Below are 9100 nucleotides of genomic sequence, written 5' to 3'. Positions count from 1 at the left end.
CAAATGCAGAATGAAAACAGCATTTCAACTCCACCAAAAGTAGTCATCATAAAAGGTGTAAAAGTCACCTAACTTCACTAGGCACTGTTCACTTTTTAAACAGGAGACAATAAAAGAATATTGTCCACAATCAACATCCCAAACTCTAGGAAATGTCTCGGTCTTTGACTTCATGCTTTAATAGCGGCGTGGAGAGTATGATCGAGATCTGGAATGGGATCTGTATCCTCCACGACTCTAGTAGGGAGAAGGTGATCGTCTTCTGTAAATCTGATCCTTGTCTTGAGCAGCTCTCCATCCTCCTTCTCCTCCACCTCCTCCTCTGTATGATCTGCTGTAGTAGTCCCGATCATCATAGCCCCTATCATATTCTCTGTCATAGTAATCTCGGCGATGTGAGCTGCTGTAAGTTGGTCTCCCCACATAAATTCCAGGTGTTGGGGTATGTGGTCGTTTTGTTATGGAGAAATCAACTCTAATCCTACGGCCATCAAGCTCCATTCCATTGGCACATTCTTTAGCTTCCGTGGCATCATCTACATTTTCAAAATATACAAAGGCAAATCCTCTTGAACATCTAGACTGCTGGTCATATACGATAGACACATCGGCAATGGGCCCATATTTAGAGAATACTTCTCTTAGATCTCTCTCTGTGGTATATAAGCTCAACCCAAATACTCCAAGACAACACTTGGGATCAGGATTTGCCCGATTTCCAACATGACGCCGGTGAGTAGACATGGGAGAACGACTGTGGCTATGACGTCTGCGATAATCTCGACTGTAAGACCTGCTTCGGGATCACCTATGGGAGCGAGAGCGGGAACGGGACCTTGTGTAATGTCTTCGAGAACTTCTTCTGGATCTAGACCTAGATTCAGATCTGAACCTGGACTTTGATCTGGAACACCTGGAATCTTCCTTGGCGGGAGACCTTGCAGGGAGATGCCGTGCAGATTTCCCAGATCCATGAGCACTTCCACTTCTGGAAGCAGAACGGGATTCCCGCTCGCCGTAGTTCTGCTCGCCGCTGTCGCTCATGACTCCTAGCTGCAGTCGCCGCTCGCCGCTCGATGCGCTTCAAACGAAGCTGTCAACCTCTCGGGCCTTCCCTCTCAAGGCTCGGTAGCAGCCTCGGGGAGCGTACTGCTACCAGAGCTGCTTAGAGACGAAGCTCTCCACGCCGCCTCCGCACAGACTCTAAGCTGACTTCTCTTTTACAACCCCAGATGCTATTTACTATGGTACGATGTTGAGACATTAATTTTGTGGACTATGTTAAACCAGGTGATCTTGGTGTTCCTTAGACTTCATTCATACAAGGTATTTAGTTATGGCTAAATTTTTATAACCTTATCATCTGTGTGTCTTACAAAATTCATAGGAACATTTGCAGCATGTGTAAGTAGATGCATATTGAGCCCTGGGGCCTTAGTGTTAAAGAGTTGCGCTGCCAATCCAAGGGCTGTTACATGGGAAAAAGATGGACAGTCTCCTCCCATGTGATTTATTGCCTCTGAAAGCCCACTAGAGGGTCAGGTATGAGTTGGTTCTGACTGGACAGTACATAAGATGAAAGTACATACATATGTAAAAAGTAGCATCTGACAAACCACTATATACATGTAGATATAATCCCATTTTCCTTTATTCTCCTGTTGAACTTTCATGCCTATGTCTGTATCCATTTGCACATTATTATTGTTACTATTATGGCAGGATTATATATGTAGAGACTTTGATTTGCTACAATTGTTGTTGTTAGGCACTGTGGAGTTGAGTATGACCCAATGCAACCCCATGAACAATAGATCTGAACCCTGCCCTATCCAGTGCCATTCTCACACTTCGTGACACATTAGATCCCACTGTGGCATTCACCATGTCAGTATACCTAGTTGAAGGTATTCTTCTCCTTCGCCAACCATCTCCTTTTCCAAGATCATGTTCCTCTCCAAGGAATAGCCCCTCCTAGCAATATTTGCCTCCAAAGAGCATTCTGGCTGCACTTTTTCTGAGATAATATTCGTTTGTTCTTTTGGCCATCCACGGAATGTTCAATTCTCTTCTCCAACATCACAACTCAAAGGCATCGATTCTGTCATCCTTTCTCATTGTCCAGCTCTCAGATGCATAGAAAGTGATTGGAAAGACCATGGTCTGAATCAGATGTACCTTAGTCCTCAAACTGACATCATTACTCCTTGATAATGTGGAGAGATCCTTAACTACAGACTTTTCCAGTATAATACATGTCCTTATTTCCCGACTGCTGCTACCAAGTGCTTTAATTGTGGATCCAAGTAAGATGAAGTTGTTGAGTGTTTCAATCTTTTCTCCATCTATCATGATGTTGCATATTGGTCCAGTTGGAGGAGTCTTTGTCTTCTTGACATTGAGATGCAATCCATACCAAAGGTTGCATTCCTTAATCTTCTGCAACAAGTGCTCCAAGTCCTCTTCTCTTTTCAGAAAGCAAGGTTGTGTCATCTGCATAACACAACTTATTGATAAATTCTCCTCTGATCTTGATGTCACATTCTTCGTCTGAGCCCAGCTTCTCAAATAATTAGCTTATCATGCAAGTCGAATAGGTATATAGAGAGAATACAGTCCTGACACATGCCCTTCTTAATTTTAAACCATGTAGTGTTCCCTTGCTCTGTTTGCACAACATTCTCCTGTTCTAGGTCTAGGTTTCATGTGAGCACAATTAAGTGTTCTGGGATTCCCATTCTTCTCATTGTTAGCCATAACTTGTTATGATCCACACAGTCAAAGGCATTTGCACAGTCAATAAAGCACAAATAAACATTCTTCTGGTATATTTTTACTTTCTGCCAGGATTCATCTGGTATCATTAATATCATATGCAAGCAAAATATTGTTGAAGAACATTCAAAAATGGCTAGAACAGTATATAGAATTGCCAGAAGTTAAAGCAAGATTTAGAAGAAGCCATGGCAACAGGGATATCATTCCTGATGTCAGATGACTCCTGGATGAAAATAAAGAATACTGAAAGACTGTATTTATGCTCATTGTTACCATATCTACTCTTTATTGCTTGTGTATTTGTGTCTGTAACTCCTTACTCTATGAAGCAGCAAGAGGTGAAAGAAGACGTGTAATATTTTTTTTTCTTTAAAGGAAAAAAAATAAAACAAAGAAGTTGAACATCCTGTTTTCTCTTATATCTTATTAGTCAAGATTAGTCACATGGTTGCATCTAGCTGTGAGGAAGTCTTGGAAATGAGTCTCATTCTTGGTGGCCAACTATTTAGGAAAAGCTCAAAGGATTTTAGTACTAATGGAAGAAAAGGATATGGGATCTTGGGAAACAGTAGCAACCTATGCTGGTAATTTCTTTTATTGAAAAAAAGAATATATTAAATAAAAAAACCCTTATTCTCCTTTTAATAATGAGACAAGCTTTCAGTTAGAGAAAAACTGTAATACGAATCTCTAAGCTGTATAAGTACTTTCATTTTTTTTCAGAAATAGGTTGAATTTACTTTCTTGTCCTGTTGTGGAATCTTGTTTATGACACAATGAACTAAACAAAAATCCTTGTCAGCCAACCTGTTAATTAAAAAGAAAGACCCAGATGAGATTAACTGGTTCTTTCCTCCATTGTAATTGACAAATTTCTTTTGTATATCCTGCTATGATGTGTTAAAAAAAAAAAAAAGGACATGAATTGTCTTCTTGTTGTTTTCTATCCCTAACCAGTTATAGGATTTGTAGAGACAGCATCTTTGTTATCTACTGCTGCTATAACTACAAGTGGGTGGCTTTAACAAACAGGAATTTATTCTCTTACAGTCTAAGAGGCTTAAAGGCAATCCTATTAAGTGAATTCCAGGTCACATAAAGTCTGAGAAATTAGACTTCTTCCTCAAGAACAATCATTTTCCTATGACACCACATCAGAGATTTTAACTCTGTAGCAAGCCCTCTGAGCCTCCTCATTAAACAGTGAGTGGCGATTATAGAGTTGATTGTGGAGTTGAGCAAACTAAAGGTGTCAACTCAATCTCTTCTCCATCATGATGCTGTCAGTTGCCCCAGTGGTGAGAATCTTTGTTTTCTTGATGTTGAGCTTCAATCCCTATTGAAGGCTGCAGTCCTTGACCTTTTACAGCCAATGCCTCAGGGCCTCCTCCTCAGTTTCAGCAAGTAAGGTTGTATCATCTGCTTAATACATGTGGTCAATGAGTCTTCTTCCAATCAACACTCTTGATACCAGCAGCCAGGAAATTAAAAGATGAATTGCACCTGGAAAATCTGTTGTGAGGGACCTCTTCAGAGTGTTGGAGAGCAATAATGTCAGTGTAGAGACTAAGGTACACCTGATCCAGGCCATGGTCTTTGCAATTACTTGTTATGCATCACAGAGCTGGACTATGGCTAAGGATGATAAAAGAAAACTGATGTCTTTGAGCTGTAGTGCTAGAGAAGAGCATTGAATTTGTCATGGACTGCTAACAGAATAAATAAATCTGTCCTGGAGATGGTGAAACCAGCCTGCTCCTTGAAGAAATGGATTTTGAAGCTCTTTCTCTCATACTTTGGGCATGTGGCCAGGAGGGACTAGTCCTTGTACAGAAACATAATGCTTGAAAGGGATGAGGGATAACCCCAAAGGAGAAGACTTTGGATGAGATGAATTGACTCTGTCACTGGGGTATTGGGGGTGAGTGTATCAGAAACAATGACATTTGCTCAAGATAAAGCAGAGTTCAGAGCTGTTGTACATAGGGTTTCTATGAGTGGCAAATAACTTTATGACACATAACAATAACAATAGCCATCATGACCAAAATTTCTCAAGATAATATGGCCAGTTTAGGTCTTGGAACCAAGTAGACCTCCAAAGAGCAAAGCAAAGACTAGGGTAGTGATCACAAACAGGAATGAAGAGAAAGCATAACTAGAAGGCCAGTGAGGGCTACCATCATCAAGACGTAAGGCAATGGTGAGTGCTCTGTGAGATCATTAGCTTTGGATGTTGTGAAATATCATTAGCTTTGGATGTTGTGAAATAATGGAAGCAGGCAAAAGTGAATGGTAAGGAAACCTGTTGAAGATACGGTAAAGCTTCATCTGCTGCTGCTATGTCATTTCAAAATAAAAACAAGGGAAAACACCAGAAAGAAGTATAAAGAAGTTCTACAAAGTGCCAATATTTTCTAAATTTGCCTAAAACCACCTGGCAGAACATCTGACACTTGATGGATACTCAGTAAAGACAGGGTGCATTTCTTGACTTCTCAGCACCACAGAAAAAGGAAAAAAGAGGGGGAGGCTTTCCCAAAGGCAATAAGACAAGAACTCAGCTATCAGGATTGAGATGTAAACATTACCCATATTTGCTGAGATCTTTGTGACTAGCAGGGCTCAATTATGCAAGAGTCCAAAAGCAAGACTGAATTTACAGTGATTGAGTGACCTTATCATAGAATCTTGAAGGGCTCCTATAAAGGCTGAGAGGCAGGCAGATCTTTGGATGACTGTATAATGATTGGATTTCACAGATATTTTACAGTCCTCTATATTATTTTAAGACAGGCTTTGACCTAGCATTACTGAACACAAAGGGTTATTTCCATAGTCAATTGCCAATAGACAAACAGATTGCAATATTTTTAGAAGATGTTTGTCCATGGTTTCCGCAAGAAGGAACTATTGATTCTAAGCATGGCATAGGGTAGGGGATTGTTTAGATGACTATTACCGTTGTTTTGGCCCTGTGAAAATTCCCGTCACTGCTTTTTCTTACTAGAATTTCATTAACAAAATCTTAGCTGTTCTTGAACCTCTTCCTTCATCATCATAGGCTCTTGCTCATAAGTTATTTCATGCTTCTGTATCTGCCAATTCCTTTTGATACAATGACTCAGTATATTCCTTCCATCTTCTTTTAATACTTCCTGGATCGTTTAATATTCTGCCTAAGGCATCTTTGATTATATCAACTCTAGGTTTGAATTTGTTCTTCAGTTCCTTGAGCTTAAGAAATGCTGAACAGGGACCCCTCCTCCTGGGCCACGCCCCCCAGCACCGAGTTGGCGGGAGCCTATAAAAGCCCGTGGAGGCGCGAGCCGCGGACACACCGTGCGGACGCCCAAGCAGACGCCACCTGAAGCCCCGCTCCGACTCCGCCTGTGTCCGACCGCTGGCGCAACCATGTCCCACCACTGGGGATACGCCGAGCACAATGGACCCGCGGTCTGGCATGAGAACTTCCCCATTGCCAAGGGAGAGCGCCAGTCCCCTGTTGACATCGACACCAAGGTAGCCAAGTATGACTCTGACCTGAAGCCTCTGAGCATTAGCTACGACCAGGCTGCTTCTTGGAAGATCTTGAACAACGGTCACTCCTTCAACGTAGAGTTTGATGACTCCCAGGATAAATCAGTTCTAAGAGGAGGACCCCTCGATGGGACTTACCGACTGATACAGTTTCACTTTCACTGGGGCTCTTCTGATGGTCAGGGTTCCGAGCACACAGTGGATTCTCAGAAGTACGCTGCAGAGCTTCACTTAGTTCATTGGAACACGAAATATGGGGAATTTGGAAAAGCTGTGCAACAACCTGATGGATTGGCTGTGTTGGGTATATTTTTGAAGATTGGCGGTGCTAACCAAGGCCTTCAGAAAGTCCTTGATATGCTGGATACCATTAAGACAAAGGGAAACAGTGCCGACTTCACTAACTTTGATCCTCGTGGCCTCCTTCCTCAAAGCTTAGACTACTGGACCTATCTAGGCTCCCTGACCACCCCTCCGCTTCTGGAGTGTGTAACCTGGATTGTGTTAAGGGACCCCATCAGTGTCAGCAGTGAGCAGATGTTGAAATTCCGTAGTCTTAACTTCAATAAGGAGGGCGAACCTGAAGAACTGATGGTGGACAACTGGCGTCCCACTCAGCCACTGAAGAACAGACAGATCAAAACGTCCTTCAAATAGATCAGTGGCTCATTCGTGTCTAAGTCTTACACCTTCAGACGTTCCCCTTTAGCTAAGCAGCTCCCACAGCCAGTGTCTGAATGAATGGATCTCTGGGCATTTCCCTTTAGCTGAGCACAAATCAACCCTGGTGATGGACCTGACTGATGGGGTCTGGTTCTCTAGACCTTTCATCTCCCGCCTGACTTACCAATAAAATGTGAAGAGCTAGACCAGAATGGTTGAGAGCCCCACAGAATTGCTTTCCTCAATAGTGATAGCTTTTCTGTAGCAGAATATAATACAGGGAATAGGAATAAAATGCCTTGACTTTACTCGCAGGACGTAGGGTGAAGGGCACTTAGAATTGTTCATGAAAATGCTGTCTTCCAAGCCTAGGAAAGCAGAATGGTGGAGAGCCAATCGTTATCCCGAGGCAAATCAGGTAATATAGACATGATTCTATGTAATGTAAATCAGATGAGTTAATAAAGTTCATGATTCCAAGATGTTATATTGAAAAAAAAGCTTTTAAAAATTCTTATCCATTTGTAGCAATGTTGTCTTAAATATAAATTATGTTGTAATTTAGTGACTTTTGAATTAGCGAGATGTAAATGAAGTGTTATCTATAAAAATTGTTATAGTTGTGATACAGAGTATATTTCCAATCAAATAATATATCATAACTTAATAAATATTGTATTTTAGATATATTCTCTAATAAAATAATCAGAATTCTGAAAAAAAAAAAGAAATGCTGAACAAGTTCAGCCCTTTGATTTTCCAACTCTAGCTCCTCGCACTTTTCATTGTAATATTTTGCTTTGTCATTCCAAGCTACCTTTTGGAATCTTCTGTTCAGCTCTTTAGTATCTTAAATTCTTCATTATAAATAATAAAAATATTGTTCCTTTTCCTACAAACCGGTTAAATAATTGCTCAACTTTTGCTTCTCGCTTATCATGCATTTCCTACTATTAATAGATCTAAAGTAATAGGATTTGGAAGTACTGAGAAATATTTGTTTTGGAAAAACCATCATTAATGATCACAAGTCCTCTCTTTTTCTGTTAATCAAATTTCTTTTATAGGTCTTGTGGATATATAAGCTATGTGTCTGTTATTAGCAAAAAATAATTAATCTCTTAATTGGCCTTTGCAAAAAATTAACATTAACTCTTGCTAAATTAGAAAACTTTCTCAATGTTTAGAGGTCTAAGAATATTTATGATTGTGCAGAACCTGATGACCAAAAGGCTCAAATGCAATTTTATGTGCTATACATTAGTGCTAATTTATGGAAAAGAAATTTATTAAACAATTTGGAGCTTTTATATCTATCCCTGCTTTGTCAGATGCCGAATTCTCAAGTCTTGCACTTTTAGTAGAAAAGCTGTTATAGAACCTGCAACTCCCTTTGGAATTCTCCTTTGTTGTTAATAGGAAAAGTATTAAAACTCAGCAGAGTCTAAAATATGGGTAAGAATAGGAAGAAAAACATGTTAACCCAAAGATATGAGGAACAGTTGGAAATAATGAGAAAGGTGTTATAAGAGGCCTCAATGTTTGTGTTGTTTTGTCTTTTGTCTGCCGTGTTTGTTATCTTTTTGTCTTATGTTCAGAGTTGTAATACTGATGAGCTCATGCAGTTTAAAGGTTTCAGTAAAGAACAAGAATTAGTAGAGACAGATATAAAGTTAATATCTGTATGAACTTCAAATCTCAAAGGCGAGGAAATGCTGAGAGAGGGTGTTCTAAATGTCTCATGGCGCCAAAAGAGACTTTCTGTCCCAAGAGATCTTTGAAAAATCAGCTCTTGGCATCCTCTTATCTCCTTCATATATAAATACATTCTATCCGGTATCTACATGCTTAGGTAGAAATTTCCATATGTTTCATCCAGTATTGTAAAATACACATGCCAGTGGTCGGCACTACAAGTCTATGTGAGTTGTGTGTGTCTGTGTTAATTGCTGTACTTTAGATGAAAACCTGTAGGAGTAAAAATGAAAACTCTCCACTATAGCCCCTTAATTAATGCTTGCCTGTGTTGAACCTAGTTGTATAAGTCAAAGCTACACGGTTTGATGATCACTTTCCTTCTAAGAGGCTCTTTTCAGTTCTTCAGAAACATGCCTTATTG

The 9100-nt window shown here is 40.2% G+C and overlaps 2 pseudogenes; one reads left to right on the top strand and one right to left on the bottom strand.

Moving 5' to 3' along the window:
- Positions 1–177: 177 nt before the first annotated feature.
- Positions 178–1044, bottom strand: LOC102870800 (annotated as a pseudogene).
- Positions 1045–6192: 5148 nt separating this feature from the next.
- On the top strand, positions 6193–6975 carry LOC102870392 (annotated as a pseudogene).
- The last annotated feature ends 2125 nt before the right edge of the window (positions 6976–9100 follow it).

Source organism: Elephantulus edwardii, unplaced genomic scaffold (assembly GCF_000299155.1).
Source record: "Elephantulus edwardii isolate Elephantulus edwardi_28Jun2011 unplaced genomic scaffold, EleEdw1.0 scaffold00068, whole genome shotgun sequence".
Lineage (NCBI taxonomy): Eukaryota > Metazoa > Chordata > Mammalia > Macroscelidea > Macroscelididae > Elephantulus > Elephantulus edwardii.
Note: the sequence above shows the minus strand (reverse complement) of the source record. Positions and strands in the feature narration are given on the sequence as shown.